This window comes from Oncorhynchus clarkii, chromosome 13 (assembly GCF_045791955.1).
Source record: "Oncorhynchus clarkii lewisi isolate Uvic-CL-2024 chromosome 13, UVic_Ocla_1.0, whole genome shotgun sequence".
NCBI classification, from domain to species: Eukaryota; Metazoa; Chordata; class Actinopteri; order Salmoniformes; family Salmonidae; genus Oncorhynchus; species Oncorhynchus clarkii.
The window spans coordinates 24,989,197-25,010,285 of record NC_092159.1 but is presented as its reverse complement, the minus strand read 5'-3'; the positions used below and the strand labels follow the sequence as shown (position 1 = coordinate 25,010,285).

Here is a 21,089-nt window from a genome sequence, read left to right as displayed (position 1 = left end):
AATACACACGTGACACTAAAAAGGGACACTTAGAACTGTTCTGTGTTCAGAATGGTTACGATGGAGTCACTGGTGATCCTAGGAACTGGTCTGAGATCAGTCAATGGGCGTCACGTTTAAGCCTGTCCCTCACCGCAGGTAATTTGCCAATTAGCGCATATGGATGTCAATAAATGAATCCCTGGAGTAAACGGTTATTCACGCAGAGAGGAAATTGAGCCCTAGGCTTTCCAGGGGAAACAATCAATAGCAACAATCCAAACAACAAAATAAGCCAACGGCCTAGATAGAGAGGATCCATACGGTTTAAACGCAATCATCAATTTCCACATCTGACCAAAAACACCAGGGCAGAAACATGACACTGAAAAAAAATATCAAACAATTTGACTGTAAAATTAGTGCCCTATTCACCTCTCCTTCGACAACAGACAGAGAAAGAAAGAGAGAAATAGAGAGAGCTCCTCAGCCTGAAAAAAGGACAACAACCACGTGAAAGGAATTAAATATCATCCAAATTGTACAAATGGAATTTCTAAAGAAGTGAGACAATCAAGTTCCTTTAACCAAATCGACCGCTAGTGTGAAGTTAAGGGATGGCAAATTGATACAATGACTTCAGTGCTGGAGACAGATGAGGGATGCGATAGACATCCAGTGTTGTCTCATTTCAGGGCCCATTAACTAGCACAGCATCATCAAACAATACCAATATTCACATTTACACGCATTCAGCTCCACGCACCCACACACAAACATGCACAGGCATACATGCAAGTGCACACACACGTGCACACAGCGCTAGAACCATACACCCCTCAGCCAGCAAATTAGTGACAGTAACCATGTCAAGAATGCCAAGCAGCTGGATTCCCTTGTGACGTTCCTCATGTGCTCTCTCAGTCAGTTTCAGTCACATGCATTCTGTGGGCCACCCAGTCTGTGCAACTGGCCAGCTGCAGAGCCAGAATGGCTGGGGAGAGGAGTTGGTTAGTGGAGTAATACTACTCTCACCTCTACCTGCACCAATCGATACACCACCTCAGCCTCAATCAGAGTTGCCATAAGGAGACTGGAGTAGAGGAGACTATGGTGGTAGAACTGTCAGGCCTCTACAGGCGGTGTGTGTAATATACAGTGCCTTGCGAAAGTATTCGGCCCTCTTGAACTTTGCAACCTTTTGCCACATTTCAGGCTTCAAACATAAAGATATAAAACTGTATTTTTTTGTGAAGAATCAACAACAAGTGGGACACAATCATGAAGTGGAAGGACATTTATTGGATATTTCAAACTTTTTTAACATATCAAAAACTGAAAAATTGGGCGTGCAAAATTATTCAGCCCCCTTAAGTTAATACTTTGTAGCGCCACCTTTTGCTGCGATTACAGCTGTAAGTCGCTTGGGGTATGTCTCTATCAGTTTTGCACATCGACACTGCTGCTACTCTGTTGATCAAATATCCTGATGCCTCATCACCTTATCCCTATTGTGGACCATCTAAACATGAAAGTCCTGCCCCTGCTGTGTTGACAGACCAAATAAGACTGAAAGGGCTTCGGTCTATATATATATATCTATATCTCTAACCCTACCACTCCAGTATCCCCCTGCACATTGTAAATATTCTAAACATGGTATTGGCACTGACCCTAAATCTGACCCTGTAAACAGCCTACTTACTCTCTGTTCTTCTTATTTCTAAGTTTGTGACCAACTTTTTTTTCTTTTTTCTCTCCAGGTACAGGTACAAAAACAATCAAATAAATGCAAACAAGGATACTGACGCATCCCCCCCCCCCCCAAAGCATACATGCATCCCACCCCTTCCCATCCCACCCCACCCCTTCCCATCCCACCCAGCAAACGAGATTGCTTATAAGTCTCCCTTTCCGTTTCACCCATCCATCTCCTCAGTCTCCCCTTAGAAGCCAAGAACAGAGCGCTGTGCCACACAAACATTTTATTCAAGTATTTTTCCTCCCTCTCAGACACCGCTTGTGTGTGTGGGCGCAAGCAACTGTGAGCGTGTGTGAGGGAACGAGTATAAGAAGTGAAAGAAAGAACCTGAGAGAGAGAGAGAAAACTATAACATATAGGCCAAAGACAGAAAGAAAGAACCTGAGAGAGAGAGAGAAAACTATAACATATAGGCCAAAGACAGAAAGAAAGAACCTGAGAGAGAGAGAAAACTATAACATATAGGCCAAAGACAGAAAGAAAGAACCTGAGAGAGAGAGAGAAAACTATAACATATAGGCCAAAGACAGAAAGAAAGAACCTGAGAGAGAGAGAGAAAACTATAACATATAGGCCAAAGACAGAAAGAAAGAACCTGAGAGAGAGAGAGAAAACTATAACATATAGGCCAAAGACAGAAAGAAAGAACCTGAGAGAGAGAGAGAAAACTATAACATATAGGCCAAAGACAGAAAGAAAGAACCTGAGAGAGAAAACTATAACATATAGGCCAAAGACAGAAAGAAAGAACCTGAGAGAGAAAACTATAACATATAGGCCAAAGACAGAAAGAAAGAACCTGAGAGAGAGAGAGAAAACTATAACATATAGGCCAAAGACAGAAAGAAAGAACCTGAGAGAGAGAGAGAAAACTATAACATATAGGCCAAAGACAGAAAGAAAGAACCTGAGAGAGAGAGAAAACTATAACATATAGGCCAAAGACAGAAAGAAAGAACCTGAGAGAGAGAGAGAAAACTATAACATATAGGCCAAAGACAGAAAGAAAGAGGGATGGAAATGGAAGATATAAAAAGAGAAAGACATTTGAAGGCCTGGGTGGACTGCAAAAGCCTAACCCTCAACTGTTCACATCAGTTCTGTATAGCTCAGAGCAACTACACAACGTTAGTTTATTTCTTTCACAAGTTGTCCCTTCTGTAACCCACACAGCTCTATAATACAATTTCCTGTCGCTCTACAGATGTCAATGAAATTCTATTTTCCGTGGAACACAAGCACCGCACATACACGGCAGCAGGCACACTCGTCTCTCCGGGTTATAACGTCACGTTTCAGTTTCCTTTCCTGTTGGCGATCGCCAGAAACACCGGCGAGCAAAACGATGCGTCGTGACCCACTACGGCTCAAGAGCTGCCACGGTGTTCTCACTAATATGTCTGCCTGCCGTATGCTGCCACGGTGTTCTCACTAATATGTCTGCCTGCCGTATGCTGCCACGGTGTTCTCACTAATATGTCTGCCTGCCGTATGCTGCCACGGTGTTCTCACTAATATGTCTGCCTGTCGTATGCTGCCACGGTGTTCTCACTAATATGTCTGCCTGTCGTATGCTGCACATGGTGAATTAAAGTACTGCATTAGACGTGGCTCATTCCTCGCTTGCTTTTGGGGTGTTTTATATAAAAGATGCTTACAAGACATTAGTATACATTTCCAAAACAAAAAAAAGGTACATTTGGGGTTGAAGTATTTCAACACATAAATAACAGTCCATGTTGCACATGGGCGTAGCCTCTTCAGAATCACTATTCAGGTTACAGGAAACAAAATAAAATGATAAATAAATAAATAGAGAGAGAGAGAGTCTACCCTCTATGTACTTCTGAATGACTAGCACTGTGCTTCGAGCCCCTCCACCTGAGCCAGCTAGCTGTGTTTGGGGTACAAGCACCGTACAGCCTAGTCACCTGCCCTTTACCCCTCTACTGTGGACCATCTAAACATGAAAGTCCTGCCCCTGCTGTGTTGACAGACCAAATAAGACTGAAAGTGCTTCGGTCTATGTATGGCTCAACGGCAGCATAGGTGAGAATGTTTCCAAAACACTCCAGACGAGAGCTACAGTTAAGCCAAGGCAAAACAGATACTCTGAAAAGGACAGACAGCAAAGCAAGTGGATAAAGTAAGTGGATGTAGTAAAAACTATTTCAAAAGTGTTTAATGAAACACAATTGTCCGACTCTGCTTTCAAGACTGGTTTGATGCATTTTACCATAACACATGCCCGAGTGAGCACTGACCTTGAAATATGTACTTTTGTTAGATTTTATTCAAAACAACAACAACCGCCGCAGACGACTGCAACTCTAAACAGCCGCCCACTCAACACACACACACACAAAAGTCATGATTTGCACCCTCATCTAAATGAGGCTACATCCACAAGCCCGCTGGCATCACCACGCCAGTGCGCTGTCATCGCCCTCTCAGATAAAACAATGGATCAACCGGAGGGGAGGAAAGTCTGTTTACCGCAACACTGGACCCAGAACACTCTGTCTACCGTACACTGGACCCATTTCCCTGGCATACTTCTAAACACGTAAACAATAAGACAGACCGCTGGCTCCAGTTTAACATCCTGGATGTTTGTACGCTGTTTTAGACTCGCTGTGTAGTGCTGCAGGGTGGGTACACCCAACCGCAGTTGCTAATAACCCATCCGCAACTGCCCAACTATGTGATAAAGTGAACATCTGAGGACGGCACCGGACCCTAAATGTACCGTACAGTTCCCCTTTTTTCCCACTCTTGAACATTTATTGAACAATGACGTTTATCTTCGACATTTATTCATTCAATATTTAGGCCTATTGAACAGTAGCCTAATGTTTTGCTGATACAAAAAAAAAAAGGACCAAACAGCCTAAATTGACACCGTGCGCAAGTTTGTGTGAAAATTAAGTCTAACAAGCGTCTAAATCACATGCTTTTGTGAAAACGCACTGTACAATTAGGCTACTTTGTCCTTGAACATTTGATTTAACAATGACGTTTTCTTTTAAGCATTCGGGCCTTTTCACTGTCGTTTTGCTGAAACGAAACATGTGGCATAGAAAATGAATATAATATAACAACAAAGTTTAGAAAATCAAAGTACCCACTGTCCAGCTATGAGGCTATGATTGCCTACTTTTGTCTTCCTTTCCTTTGCGTCACAGAGTAGCGTCCACTGTGTCAGGTTTCAGTCAGGCCCTAACGTTTAGGCTTATGCACGAATGGCAGATAAACATAATGAAAGAAAAACCTCAATGTAGCCAGAAGAATAAGACTTTTTTTCATGCATTGTCTTTCTCGTTATTCACCCCGTCCGCCACCCACCAGCCCTTCACCCACACAATATTTATTTACCTTAAACCCGCCCGCCCCACGGATATAACCACGGCCACTTCGGGTTATGAGGCAACTCGCGCATCACTATCGCTGTGGCGTGCGTCAGTGATGCATTACCGCTGGATATAAAATGTTTATTTAGGACAAAAAAAACGCACATGTACAGCTTCTTAGATCCAGCACATGCCCAACTTTAGAGCTACTTGGGTTTACAGTGGAGAAGAAAAAAGAAAGTCATTTGAAAACAAAATGGCAACCATACTGAGAAAGGAAGAAAGGAAAAGTTACCACTAACACAGGGCCAGATAGGGGTAAGCTAAAGTGGGTGAGACAGAGGCAGCCAGATGTATAAAGCAGTCTGCACATGTGCCCGCTGCTGATTTTCCATGATGGGGAGCCAATTCAGTGCTTTATGATGTGTCATAAAGCTAAAACAAATAAAGCTTCAAAGGGAGGCTAGCCATGCTGCGCTAGCACAAACAGGCTATATGGGAGTTCTGTTTGATGGCCAGATTTGAAATAAAGATGCATGACCATTTATGTTTGCCTAATGAATGATGTTAAAGCCTCGAGCATGAAAACAAACGGACAATGGTACTATCTTTTTAAAGGTAGACTCGTGACTTTACCACGAGCAGCACCGCAGATATTGTGACGAGCAAGATGCAAGACTTGGTTCTCACACAGTATCTGCGCACAGAACCAAAACAGCAGAGAAGTTTAGCCTCGCGCTTCAACGCTCTTAGTTGTTGCGGAAATTCACCCACTATGCCGTTTACTTTGCGCACCTACGTCATATCGCTGAACCGTTGATATAGCACTGAATGGAAGCACTATGTCATGGACCACAGTATATTCTTACCACTCCCACCATTGTAAGCAACCAACTGGTATCCACAAAACGACAATGTTTTTATAACTTTCATGGTCGGACGTTCACTCAATAGGAGGTGTGTTAACAATAACATAGCCTGCTATCCGTTTCAAAGACTTACTCGCAAACCTGTTCATCTTTAAAAACAGGCCAACTGTACCCTTCACTCTAAAATAGAGCCTATAAGCCAAGAGATATAGAGTACGTGGACTTCTGAGGTAGAGGTACGTCTGGCTGTGGTGATGCTCGCCCGTGTACGTTGTGTCTATGGTGTTTTACATGGCCTTGGTTGTCTAGTCCTGGGGTTGTGTTCCAAATGGCACCCTGTTCCTTATTTAAATGCGCTACATTTGACCAGAGCCTTAGTGGGCCCTGGTTCAAAAGTAGCGCATTCTATACGGAACAGGGTGCCATTTGGAACGTAGACCTGGTTCCCTTCCCAGTGGTAAACAAGGTGATAGAGGCCTGGTTACAGTAGCTGTTGTAGGGCCTTCGGCCAAGAATAATGGAAAGTATTGAGTGGAGTGACTGGGCACGCAGACAATCACACGCAGACACACACACACGCAGGCAGGCAGGCACACACGCAGGCAGCCACCACCTTCAGTGCACCCTCTCCTATTTGTTCATGATCAGCGAAAGAAACTTCAACAACAAACTCCCTTTGGAACAGCGAAGTCACACAGTAGAGGAGTACAAAAACTAACGTCCTCTAGTAACATAAGGCTCTCCTCACAGCTCCAGTTCCCACTTCCTAAACTGGGGCTTGCGTCATCGATCGCAAACAGAGCCAAATGTGCTTTTCACACATCTTGACCGGGTAAGGGACAGACGCACACACACTCACACTAAGTGTGCAGGCATGCACACACACACACACGTTTTCTACATTAGGTTAAGTCTACGCAAACAACAGCTGGGCCTTACACAAACCGACCGCGTTGGCATTTAAAAGGCGAGGGATTCACAATTCACTCATTCAGTCACGCCAGTCAAATATCCTCTGGCCCTCACAAAAATGTCCCTTTAACTCAAACCAGCCAAAAAACACAGAAACCCTCCAAGTACGCACACACAAAAAAAAAAAAACATCTTTTAATCCAGTCTCGTTTGTCTCTGACGTCAAAACCCAAACTGAACCACATGAGAGGAACGCCCCACTTAAACATCCTTTGAGGAGGTTGATGCTTGTCCACAATCCCTGTGTGTGTGTGTGTGTGTGTGTGTGTGAGAGAGCGTGTGTGTTTCTTGGACGGGCTCGGGAGTGACGGCGTCACGGCGTTCGCAGGGGAAGAGTCTGTTTGGAGAGCAAGCCAGCTCTTATTAATTACCAAGCAAAACATTCCTGGCTTGGAAAGCGGCCAGCGAGAGAAGAACGCGGCAGTTACGAAGTCAACAGTCAAAACCCTGAGCTCTCTTACTCTCTCCCTCTCTCTCTCTCTCTCTGAGCTTTCTTTGTCAGTCTCTCCTTCTCTGTGTCTCTATTTGAGCTGGTCTGGATGCGCTTTGTGGGTTTTTGTAACACTCTTAGAGCTTTTGCGACCTTTCTCTCGTTCTCTCTCTCCCTCAGTCTCTCACACTCAATTTAATACACTTTATTGACATGAAAGGTAAAACCCTCCCTCTCCCACTCGCCTCTCGCTCTCCCCGTCTCTCTCGCTCTCTCTCTCTCTCTCTCGTTTCCTCTGACAGCAACAATTTCCAAGAGCAAGACGGGGACAGACAGAACAGAACAGACAGGATGTCAGGACTGATAAATCGGAGACGGGCAAAGTTGAGGAGGAGTTCAAAGGAGCTAGCACAAACACACACGGGAACACACACAAACACAGAGACAATAGGAGATTGTAGTAAATATTGACAAAGGATGAGATCCTCTACAGCAGGCCATTGATCATAGGGGATGTTTTCCATAGCGCTGACTCGTGAGTTTTATTCGCCAGGTTTAAAGAGACACACATCCCAGACACAAAGGCATACTGCAGAACACAGAGACATGGGCATCGATGCCTGGTAGATCAAAATCCATAAAAAAAGTGCTTACATGTGAACCATAAGGATGTACACAAGGATCAGACCAGGAAAATCGTCGACCTACTCTTCTGCAGAGTGCCTAATGGCTGAGATCCATTGGGGATGTCTATCAGCCACACAAAATGAAGAGGTGTGGGTGGGTTAGCTCCTCTGTACATGCCAAATGGGTGTGGGGGTTCAGTTGGGAGGCTGAGGGTGTTGGTGGGCTCCACAGCTGTGTACCCAATGCCACCCTGCAACCCCTATTAAGAGGGAGTGAAGTGGGCAGCGGGAGATGTGTCCAAGCCCCTCCATTGGATCATAATTACAGCGGTGTGTGTGTGTTCGTGCGTGTGTGTGTGTTCGTGCGTGTGTGTGTCTGACAATGGAAGCAGGTGTGTCCGTGCATGTATATGTGCGTGCCTGTGTGTGCACCCACTGCCCACACACACTTGCCACAAAGCAGGTGGGGGGTTGATGATGATGATGGGGTAATGGCGAGACCCAGCTGACATCTGCAGCACGGAGAGAGTCTGGGAGGGAGGTAGTCACGACAACGCTCACACAGTGGAGCGCTGGGCTGTAATCAAGCAGAAGGGGGAGGGGTCAACACCCCCAGAGCATGCTGGGCAGGGAGCCAAGGGCTTTAAATACCAGCATCTCCCAGGAGGGAATAAATTGTCCAAAAACTATACATTTGGGGGTCAGAGAGCACCGGGAAACCACACCGAATAATCAATGTTTGATGAGTCATCATGTTGTGTCAATACAATGGTATATCAGGACTAGTTTATTAGATCACATTCTGGTGGGGTATCCCACTGAGGAATTAAACCTGCATCCATCAGCCCAGCGCTTGTCACATAACATATATTAGGCTGCATCCCATCCGGCTGTGACTGGGAGTCCCATAGGGCGGTGCACAATTGGCGCAGCGTCGTCCGGGTAGGGTCTGGCCGGGGTTAGGCCTTCATCTTAAATAAGAATCTTTCCTAAAACTGACGTGCCTAGTTAAATAAAACAATTACAAATTAAAAAGCTGAGCCGCGGGACTAAATGAAATATGACCACTACGTTTTTAAAATGTCTATCTTTATTTCCCAAACACAACTCAACACAATCCCAATCACTTTGTCTTTTAATAAATGTAAACATATTTTAACATAGGTATTAATACCTAACAAACACATTGTACTTAAAAGAAAACACATTTAACATGTTAAGTGTTTTTTTTTTAAAGTACTAAGTGTGTTAGGTATTAATACCCATGTTAAAAGATGTTTACATTTATTAAAAAGACAAAAAAAGTAATTGTGTAATTGTTAAAAGTGGCCCTGTTGTTACCTCATATCCCAGAGATAATGCCTTGATTTACACCTGGGAAGAAGACAATTCAATTTTCTCAACTTGACATTGGCTCAACCAACCCCAAAGGAAAACATTCTGACTATATTAGCACACACAGCTACAAGGATGCATTTTCATGCTAGGTTTAAGACCTCATATGTAAGCTTATAGACACCCTAAATGATTTAGAGAACAATCTTAACTTTTTTGAGACTTAACTTGCTTACCACTTTTTCCATGTGGTTTGATCCTTCACTGACCTCAAATTATACACAAAATGTATGTATTCCTAGAAACAAGAGAGGCTCAACATACCCCACTCTCCCCTACGTGTGTTCGTTCATGCCTATGCATCCTTCCTCTATGAACCAACAAGGATCCACCAAACAAACGTGACCACATAAGACAAAGTCAGCCCTCTTCTTCTTCGTTAGAACACACACACGCAAAGTTATTAAATGTCTCTGAAATGCCCACTGTACACGGACCAATTCCTGGAAACATTCACCCAAGGCCACTTTTTTTTGGGCTTCATTACCATGGGAACTTGATTACCAAGCCTTTCAAGGGAATGACATCGTTCCGTTCCATTTCAAAGCTAAGCCACCAGAGAGTAACTGCCTCAGTCAATACTTGAGACAATTAGGTACCACTTTATATAAAAAGGCAGCCTTTATTAAGGTTTTGTAAAGACTTTGACATGGCACTAACATACCTCATTGAACCAATCAAGGTCTTGATATATTAAAATCACACAACCACTCTCCATAGAAGAATGGATCTCCTCTCCAGGGCGTATACTTGTACATCAAGCTGCCTCGCGCTACAGAAAAAGGAGATATGCTCCGGTCCTATGGGCCGTTCTGGCTCGGACAAGTCTCCCTTTCATCTCATTTTGCTCAAATGAACAGCAAACCTGGTTCTAAACGAACAGCTAAAGCAACACCTCCACGGCACAACGCCTCTCCCCTATTTGACCTTGATAGCTCGTGTGCATGTATTGGCATGTAGGCTACGCGTGCCGTTTTGAGATGTGTGTAGTACTGTCCTCGTCTATTGATGTTCTGTATTATGTCCTGTATCATGGTTTGTGTGGAACCCCAGGAAGAGCAGCTGCTGCTTTCCCAACCGCTAACGGGGATCCTAAAAAAATTGGAGGATCACGGCAGAGTTCAAAGTTAACCTTCCTTAGCGATACCTCTATCCCGCTCTTCTGAAGAAATAAAACAGGCCCTGCTCCCCCTCTCCCTGCACCCCCCCCCCCCTCCGTCAATAAATCTTAGCAGGCGTTTTCACTCCCTAATCCTCTAAATCACACTCCCAATCAGACCAGGATTCAACAGAGAGAGAGGACATGGACTGACAAGCATGAAAACACACACACACACAATTCAGTGACCCTGGCTATGGAGTAATTAAGATAAGACTAACAGTCTATTAGCTCCATTTGATTAGGCTGACAGGACGGATGGAGGAAAGATGATGATGTTAACGTTCCTAAGTTACAATCCATTTGTTTTCCTAAAGCTAACAGAATGAACCACAGCTAAGTTAATAATGGGATAGTCCACTCCAAAATCAAACGTTTGACAAACGTGTCTAGACCTTAAAAAAGGTGGGTATTTAGTCCATGTCCCAGCTATATGTATATCCAGCTATACATGTCTCAATCTCAAACGAATGGGAAAGATATGGACTGTCTAATGTAAATCATTTTAGCCAGTGCCATTCATTTCCAAATTTTCCTTCCGGTCTGTATCAAAATGTCCTTCCAAGCGTCTATCACAGCTACCGAGATCTCTATCAGTGCTTTACCCCGTGACCTTGGGAGTGAATCTCAGCCAGAACACTTGGCAGTGTAGCGAAATTACAGCCATCTTTACGTCGAACAAATCAGGACATTCATAAACTGGCCAATGGAAATATTTACACTGACAAAACTACCCCCAGAGCCAACAAACATCCAAGCACATCAAATGCGAACGTCCTCAAAAGTTGTTAAACAATTGAGCGTCGGGCGGCTTTGTCGGGGCGCGCTAAATAAATGTACCACTGCTGTGACGCTAATTGCTCCCCGGTAGGTGGGCGAGAGCGAGAGTCAAAGGCAGAACTTTTTGCCTTTTGATGTTATTGTAAGACTCAATTTGGCTTGATTTCTCTGTCGGAAGCCCGACTGAAAAAGCATAAGTGGGAGTGGTCCCCTGTAGCTCCCATCTGTTCAGAAAGCTAGAGTGGATTATTGTATTGTTATTTTAGGAGATGAGGGGTTTGAAGATATACATAGTCCCAATTCATAGTCTTTTTAGCTATTGAGGTAACGATTTGTAGTCCTAACCAATCTCAGGCATTTTTTTGTGACAAGTTTACATTTGGGACTGGGAGCATTTTTTTACTAAACATACCATGTTAAAATGTTATAAGATTGATTTTTTTTTTAAATCCAAAAGGATTAGATGTGGCATGGAAGCATTTCATTCAAGACTTCCATCATTGACTACTTGCTGTAGCAGTTGAGGGTGGAGTAAGACATTAAGACACCAGCTAATATCTACTATGCTGTCACAGACATTGGGGACTGGGTGAAGATGCGGTGCACACACACATACAGACAATGCTATGGTTCGCTGGCCCCTGCTGGGAAGGGAGGCATACATGCCCTCCTATCAGGAGAGGGGTCCAGGACATGGCAACAACACAGCAACGACACCAGACAACCAGGGACTTGGGATTGCAGCGGCAATGTCCATTTTATCCATCAGCCTCAGGGGTAGTGTGGGATTACAGTCACTTGAAAGGAATGGAACTTTAACTGGAAATGCAAGGACTTTTCTAGGAAGGATAGGAAATCATAGAGCTAGGAGTATGATATCATAGAGCTAGGAGTATGATATCATAGAGCTAGGAGTATGATATCATAGAGCTAGGAGTATGATATCATAGAGCTAGGAGTATGATATCATAGAGCTAGGAGTATGATATCATAGAGCTAGGAGTATGATATCATAGAGCTAGGAGTATGATATCATAGAGCTAGGAGTATGATATCGTCGCTAACATCCCGTAGAGCAAACACAAACTGATGAAGTGAATTAAATACTTGAACACTTTAATTAAATCGTACTGTTTCATTAAAAAAGCACACATTCACATTGGGCAATCATGAAACTGGATAGCATATGGGGTATTTGGGGATACTGACAAATACATTTGTTTTAAATATATATTTTTTTTTACAAATGTATATTTTATACAACGCGATTCGAAAGGAGCCAAAAACTCTTTATGTGAACAATAATTGACCCATAAGTAACATTCTTCTCGTCCATGATCCCACCTGGTACAGTGTTGGTACGGATATCACTCTAGTTAGTCGAACTGTATCCAAGTCTCCACACTGGAGAGTAGAGCTCCTTACTAAATCCTGGCCTTTAGGGAACGCAAGACTATTAAATATCTCATTTGACAGTTAGCCCTGGTCTTAAATGATAAACTGTGTAATCCTACTTCTATTCAGGGAATGGTAAACGGCCGATGGTTGCCATAGAGACGGCGATGATGGTAACAGATCCAGGCAACATAGACAGTAGCTATCTATAGCCCGTCTGTCTGTGGTGTGGGTTGAGCTACTGTTGCTGTCCAAATGCATATCACCTACATATTGGTTTGAAGCAGATCAGAGTAGCAAGATGTGTGCGTCTCTCTGACAGCGGCCCAAATCGCACCCTTTTCCATATATAGTGCACTACTTTTGACCAGGGCCCAAACCTGAACAGGCACGCGCGCACGCACACACACACAGACACACGCATGTGAACACACACAAGTAAACACATACCAACGGCACATGCGCACACACACACACTGTCCATTAGAGCTATTAACATCACACTAGCAGAGTGCAGAGAAACATTCTCACAATTATGCTTCAATGGCCACTCTGCCAGGCCCATCTGCTGCTAGAGAGGCCAGACGATGTTCTTTACAGCCGATCTGGGGCCTGTGGGTACGCGACTGCGTGTCCACTCCGACAATGACAACGGTAAAAGACTGGAATAAATACATATTGACTGTATTAACAGAAATTACCGTAACCAAACAAACATTGTAGATTAGAAATTAAAATGTACTACTGGTGATATGTAATGGGGAATTGATAGACACTAACAATCAAACAATTCACACAATAGAGAGAGAGATGCATTGTGCCTAACAGCCACACTCCCCTTCTTCTTGGACTGTGCGATCCGCGCGGATGAGTCTCGGCTTCCTCAATGGATTGGTTCACTGAGAAGGGCACGAATCAGACAGGTGTCTCGTGTGCCAATTCTTTAAAAAAAAAGAAAATGTTTACATCTTGGTCGACCAACAGTCTATTGACCAAACAATCGACCAGTCGACTAAATGGGGTCAGCCCTAAAAGAAAAGCAGAGAAAGAACGGGAGAAAAAGGAGAAATGAGCGAGAAGAGAGAGATCGAGAACAAGAACGAAAAGGAGAGAACAGAGGCAAAATGGAAGCTCCAAATGAACACATCAAGCCTAAGGGCCCATCCCTCCTGTCCAAAATACTCGTTAAAAATGTGGCTTAGCCCGACTGTAATTACACTGCCAATGGCTACCGGTTGGGGACAACATTTCTCAGAATGAGGACATGTTTATACATGTATTGTCGTCTCATATTCTATTCATTTCAATCCCAAAGCAACAGATTCAGCCTGTGTGTGTGTGTGTGTGCCTGTGTGGGATGTGTGTGTCTGTGTTTACTTGTTCAGTTCCCAGCTCCCCTATAAAAACTCTTCTCAATAATTCATAATGGAAAGTTGGTGGTTAAAATTCAGCATGGTGCACACATAATAAAATTGGGCATGGTATGACCCATTTAAAATGACAAGAAAATCAGGCGGCTAGTCAAAGTGGACTGTGATTTAAGGTCAAGTCAAATATCCACTTGGTTGACTGCCTGATCGTCTTCAGTCAATACAAGAGTGCTGAATTATGAATGATGTGATGTTTGCATTGGGGTTGATACTAAAAATCCTTTTTAAATGAAAGTCTGAAAACGGAAGGCTGCTGGAGTGAAAGGGAGACCTGTAACGGAAACGCTAAAGACAGACCACAGCTACAACAGGATGAATGGGCCGAGTAGGGAAACCACAAGTATGTGCATCTGTGAGAATCAAATCTCATTTTATTTGTCACATGCGCAGAATACAACAGGTTTTCATTACAGTGAAACGTTTACTTACAAGCCCTTAACCAACAATGCAGTTAAGAAAAAGCGTCATGAAAGTATTTACTAAATAAACTGAAGTACATACATACGTGATAGTGTGTGTGTGTGTGATCTCTCTCCAGTTAATTGAAATGGCTTCTGTCCAAGGAAGAGAGAGTGACTGTCAGCAACGTGTGACGATCACCCTGGAATGGCCTGATGGAAAAGCCCTCCGCAGGCTACGCACACCACACACACCATCAAGGAAATGAGAGGAGGCCTCATCCGTGGATAACAGTCTACCAAAAGCCATGATGGTACTTCTGCTGGAGGAGCAAATATCATCTTATCAAATCACAACACTGTCATGAACACCAGATGACAACTGTGTCTTGCACCGATCCACCCATGGAAAATGTTAGGTCCATTTCCTCATCAACACAATATTGAATATCCACAACTAACTATTAAAATGGACAATTTCAAACCAGGCGCTGTATGTGTCAAGCATCTCAGAATAGGAGTGCTGATCTAGGATCAGGTCCCCCCGTCCAAGTAATCTTATTCATTGTGATCTAGAAAGGCCAAACTGATCTTAAAATCCAAAATTCCATGGTAAGAGTGATGCTGAATTTCACTTTTTCACATTAAAAATGTATGCCAAGGAAAAAACACTTATTAAAGTTGAACAAACTACACACTTACAGTGTGGCAAAAAACGTATTTAGTCAGCCACCAATTGTGCAAGTTCTCCCACTTAAAAAGATGAGAGAGGCCTGTAATTTTCATCATAGGTACACTTCAACTATGACAGACAAAATGAGGGAAGAAAATCCAGAAAATCACATTGTAAATCAAATTTATTTGCAAATTATGGTGGAAAATAAGTATTTGGTCACCTACAAACAAGCAAGATTTCTGGCTCTCACAGACCTGTAACTTCTTCTTTAAGAGGGTCCTCTGTCCTCCACTCGTTACCTGTATTAATGGCACCTGTTTGAACTTGTTATCAGTATAAAAGACACCTGTCCACAACCTCAAACAGTCACACTCCGAACTCCACTATGGCCAAGACCAAAGAGCTGTCAAAGGACACCAGAAACAAAATTGTAGACCTGCACCAGGCTGGGAAGACTGAATCTGCAATAGGTAAGCAGCTTGGTTTGAAGAAATCAACTGTGGGAGCAATTATTAGGAAATGGAAGACATACAAGACCACTGATAATCTCCCCCGATCTGGGGCTCCACGCAAAATCTCACCCCGTGGGGTCAAAATGATCACAAGAACGGTGAGCAAAAATCCCAGAACCACACGGGGGTTCCTAGTGAATGACCTGCAGAGAGCTGGGACCAAAGTAACAAAGCCTACCATCAGTAACACACTACGCCGCCAGGGACTCAAATCCTGCAGTGCCAGACGTGTCCCCCTGCTTAAGCCAGTACATGTCCAGGCCCGTCTGAAGTTTGCTAGAGAGCATTTGGATGATCCAGAAGAAGATTGGGAGAATGTCATATGGTCAGATGAAACCAAAATAGAACTTTTTGGTAAAAACTCAACTCGTCGTGTTTGGAGGACAAAGAATGCTGAGTTGCATCCAAAGAACACCATACCTACTGTGAAGCATGGGGGTGGAAACATCATGCTTTGGGGCTGTTTTTCTGCAAAGGGACCTGGACGACTGATCCGTGTAAAGGAAAGAATGAATGGGGCCATGTATCGTGAGATTTTGAGTGAAAACCTCCTTCCATCAGCAAGGGCATTGAAGATGAAACGTGGCTGGGTCTTTCAGCATGACAATGATCCCAAACACACCGCTCGGGCAACGAAGGAGTGGCTTCGTAAGAAGCATTTCAAGGTCCTGGAGTGGCCTAGCCAGTCTCCCGATATCAACCCCATAGAAAATCTTTGGAGGGAGTTGAAAGTCCGTGTTGCTCAGCAACAGCCCCAAAACATCACTGCTCTAGAGGAGATCTGCATGGAGGAATGGGCCAAAATACCAGCAACAGTGTGTGAAAACCTTGTGAAGACTTACAGAAAACAGTTGACCTCTGTCATTGCCAACAAAGGGTATATAACAAAGTATTGAGATAAACTTTTGTTATTGACCAAATACTTATTTTCCACCATAATTTGCAAATAAATTCATTAAAAATCCTACAATGTGATTTTACTAGATTTTATTTCTCATTTTGTCTGTCATAGTTGAAGTGTACCCATGATGAAAATTACAGGCCTCTCTCATCTTTTTAAGTGGGAGAACTTGCACAATTGGTGGCTGACTAAATACTTTTTTGCCCCACTGTATATGCAGAAGTCTGCTTTTAACAATTGCCACTGAAAATGTCACTAAAACACAAACAAAACTGAGGGAGAGTCATTTTAGAGAATTTGGCAGTACATCCAACCCGCCTCACAACCACAGACCAATCAGAATCACTGATTGTCTGGGCCTGGTTCCCCTGTGGGTGGACCTATGCCCTCAAAGGCCCACCCATGGCTGCACACCTGCCCAGTCATGTGTAATCCATAGATTAAGGCCTAATGTATGCATTTCAATTGACTGATTTCCTTCTATTAACTGCAACTCAGTAAAATCTTTTAAATGGTTGCTTTCATATTTTGTTGTTCAGTAAAATAACTTAAAAACCATATACTAGAATAAGTCTTACGAGCCCTTTTCCACCTGTGTGAGCAGAAATCAAAGCCTTTGCTTATTCCAAATTTTCAGGAACGAAAATGGTTGAAAAATGTAGACTTCTAGCTTTCATTTGACACCCAATTTGATATGCTCCTATGAACGGGTTGGTGCTCATGGATCCTTTTACATGGAAATGACCATCAGTTTTCCTCCTCTGAGACGCTTGATACACACCCCCAAAAAGCAGCGAGAAAGACAGACAACCCATTTTGAGGAGTGAGGTAATTTGGTTCTTACACTTCTGAACACGCTTGACAACACCTTGTGATGCTCGCAATATCGCTATTCTCATCTCACCAGGCCAGTGAACACCCACGGGATTAGTATTTTTCTAGTTTGTCCGTAAACCGACAACAGCCACTAAAGAGACCGACTTCCATTTCAGCACCTCTCTATCTCTCTCTGCCTCTGGAGCTGCAACATCGCAGCAAGATGTGAAATTAACTCCAGGCGTTATGGAAACAGGGTTGGGGGATCTAACAACTGCAAGCCATCGAGTTAAAGAGCCTTTAAAGGAAGTTTTACACAGTCTTTACATAAATTTGATGTGGAGGGAGACTCATCATGATGAGGCCACGTAACTACTTTCCTGACATTAAACCCCCCCATGGGCCTCATTGGACAAAGTAGTCCCTTGAGGTAACTGTATACAAATACTGTATGCCTACAATACACCCCTTTTTAATTTGTAATGTTCAGTAACATTGCACCAATGGAACACATGACACCTGTTTCACATTACCGCAACTGTTGGTGGCTAGTTACCAGCACAGGGCTGATTGGCAATGCCCAGGGGACTAGTATTCTACGCCAGGCTGGAACAAGACAGCAATCAGGCAAAAGCAGCAGCTTGCCGAGAGGGAGGCTAAATCCCAATTCAGACGGCAGATAAAGGAGTGGCTGATTAAATCAACGTATACGGCAGATGGGGCACGGTGAGCAGCGTTTTACACACCGTATGGGAGCTAGCTGAAATCCCCCTGCTAATTTCAGGGGACGTTAGTTCAAATTAAACCAGGGTCATGTTCATTAGGGAATACCGTAGCGGGAATGTATTGGTTCCGTTGGCTCTGAAGGTTGGACCATAGTGCTAGCAACCGAAGTTTAGGTTTGATTCCCACATAGGCCACATACTTACTGAATGTGTGAACTGTAAATCCCGTTCATAAATTACTGTGAATGATGATTCATCAGAAGACAAGCTAACAGACGTGGAGGATGTTTGATCACGCAGCCCTCCCTACCCACAACAGACGGAGTGAGTGATTGTGTGTGCCACTAAAGCGGAAAGGTAGATGACATCTCAAAAGGGACACTCGAGAATTTCATCAACATTACCATGAACTTCGCTAATTGACTTTTTGATAGGCACAGATGCTTTCTCCGCCACTGTTCTGGGAACATCATCGTTCATCAACTAACTTAACATACACGAAAACACACAAGCTTCTATCATCCACTTCTATAGAGTACATTCCCTGTGATGGCTAGCAGCCATCCATATTCAAATTCAACACATATACTCCACTACCTGAAATAACCTTCTCTGCCAGAGAGTGAGATGGCTCAGTGAATAAGGGGGTAGAAATAAACAGTTGTTACACATTTGAGCTTCACCCACTTCAACTCACACAGAATAAGAGTTTATGTCCCAAAACCAGAAAAGGGAATTGGATTCTATTTTTCTTTGCAATGAACACCATCCACAACCGTAGGACTATCAGCTTTTACGTCAGACCAGCGTTATAATCCCTCCAGTTATAGCCGAAGCTGGAAAGCGGAGACATTTCTAGCACGGCAAAACGCATTTAATTTGGATTTTGTTTCTCCAAAAGGGATAGAGAAAACCCGCATCGCAGTTATTTTAAAACCTTCACAAAGGGAAAGTGAACAGGCTGCTGCTATGAGGTCGTACGGTGTGTTCGAACGGTTCACTGTGGATGAGTCGCAAATTACATCCTATTCCCAATACCATTTGGGATGCATAGAAAACACGTTTCTGGTGTAGGCGGTAGTTGGCCCTAGACACTGCTCTGGGGTCAGTTCTTCTTATTTCCTGATGATTCAAGTTACCATTACTGGGTTGGAGAAACCTTGGCGACACCTTATTGTGAATTTTCCATAATGCCTAAGGTCATACACGCATTAGTATCACATATCTGCAACATTAGTAAGTATTGAGTAATGGTGGGAAATGAGGCATGTTGCCCTAGGTAAGAATGATGAATCACCCTTTTAAATCTGTAAGACCTAGATGGGAGGAGTGATATCTTGAGAGAGAGTTCATTAGTCTGTCTGTGTCCTCTGAAATGAATCACTGTTCCATCCTCTGACTGAAATATACAGGCGTGGTGGCTGATAAATTACTATGGGAAATGGCAAAGCATGACGTTAACAGCCTAGAATATGAGCCAATGTCAATTTAGCATTTCCTCCCTAATGGTTAAGATTGGGATTTGGGGTGGGGTAAGCTGATCCAAGATCTGTGCCTAAGGATGACAAGGTCTGATTGGTGTGGGTTGAACAAGGTGACTTCGTCAAGTGAAGATGTACAGCGGGGGATAAGATAGGAGTTGGGGTTCACAGAACTTTTCTTATACGTTATCCAACCCGCAGTAGTAACACATGAACGTACATGCTTTCGTGAATAGAAACATGCTGTAAAAACAAGTTTGTAAAATTCCACAGTAATAATTTGCCACATTTCCAGAGTTACCATCTGCACTACGCTGAGGCCAGAGCCAGGCCAATCACTTCCCAGAAAGAGACAATGCAAAGAGAGGGGTGACCTCGCATGTCCCCATTACCACACACACTTCATTAAGCCAGTGGCCCTGGGGTTTTCAGACAAAACAGACTTGGCCAGAGAAGATATCTGGCCTGAGGACACTTCCTCCCCCGGTCAGGAAGCAGCCATTCATGTTATCAGAGAGATGGACGACTCCCAACTCAATGCGTAGTCATGATAAGCGCAATTTGTTTGAATGAGAGAAGGAAAGAAAGCAATCTTCCCGACGACAAGTCAATGTGAGAACTGAACGCTAGTGACAATGGGTGTCAACACACGTTGTTGACAACATTATGTGCCCTTCCAATGACTCCTTCACATGTGTTGACTCTGTGATAAGAAACCTTAAAGAGACAAAGATAGCACTTTATATTGTCTCTGCCCTTACATACCATAGTTCACCAGAGGCTCAACGTTTAATTGAGCCACACACAAAGTTCAGAAGCAATTGTAAAAAAAACGTGTGACTTCCTTACATCTTACAGTTGTGCTGCTCCGTGTCCTAGCGGCCTATTAGGAATAGGTGGTACTCCTTCATTCCTTGAGTGCCTTCAGTGACGCTATTTTGCATGTTAGTCAGTAAGCTATTAGTGTCTGATGTGAGAAATAGATCATTTGAAGAGACAACACACAAAGGCATCTTTTTAATCACTTCGAAGACTCACAATGAAAAAAAACAGTTCTGTCACTTGTCTTCACTTTGACCATACTCTCGGTCAAAATGACTGACTGGGTGCGGAGTTGAACCCACGCTGGAAGACAAAAAGTGTTGCTTCATGCCAAACAGAGAAACTGAGCCCTCAGTCAATGAACCGGTGCCTCTGTTACGAAACTGCTGATACCAAATAAAGCGTTTTGGCTGACACTCGTTATTAAATGTTGAGGGAGGTTATGGAAAGTACATGTTTTTATGTCCCGTGTTCCATTAGGTTGAAATTCTGAGAAGACCAGAGCAGTGTTCTAAGAAAACCGAGCAACACTCATGCATTTCTAATGGACAATGTCGCAAGGGGGAAGGCAGGAGGAATGCAGTAATGCAATCAACATGAGTGACAACACC

The 21,089-nt window shown here is 43.5% G+C and overlaps 1 protein-coding gene across 1 annotated transcript in view; it reads right to left on the bottom strand.

The window, feature by feature from the left end:
* Positions 1-21,089, bottom strand: part of LOC139424686 (cytoplasmic phosphatidylinositol transfer protein 1-like) — a 90,619-nt gene that overhangs the window by 67,747 nt on the left and 1,783 nt on the right. The window lies entirely within an intron of this gene.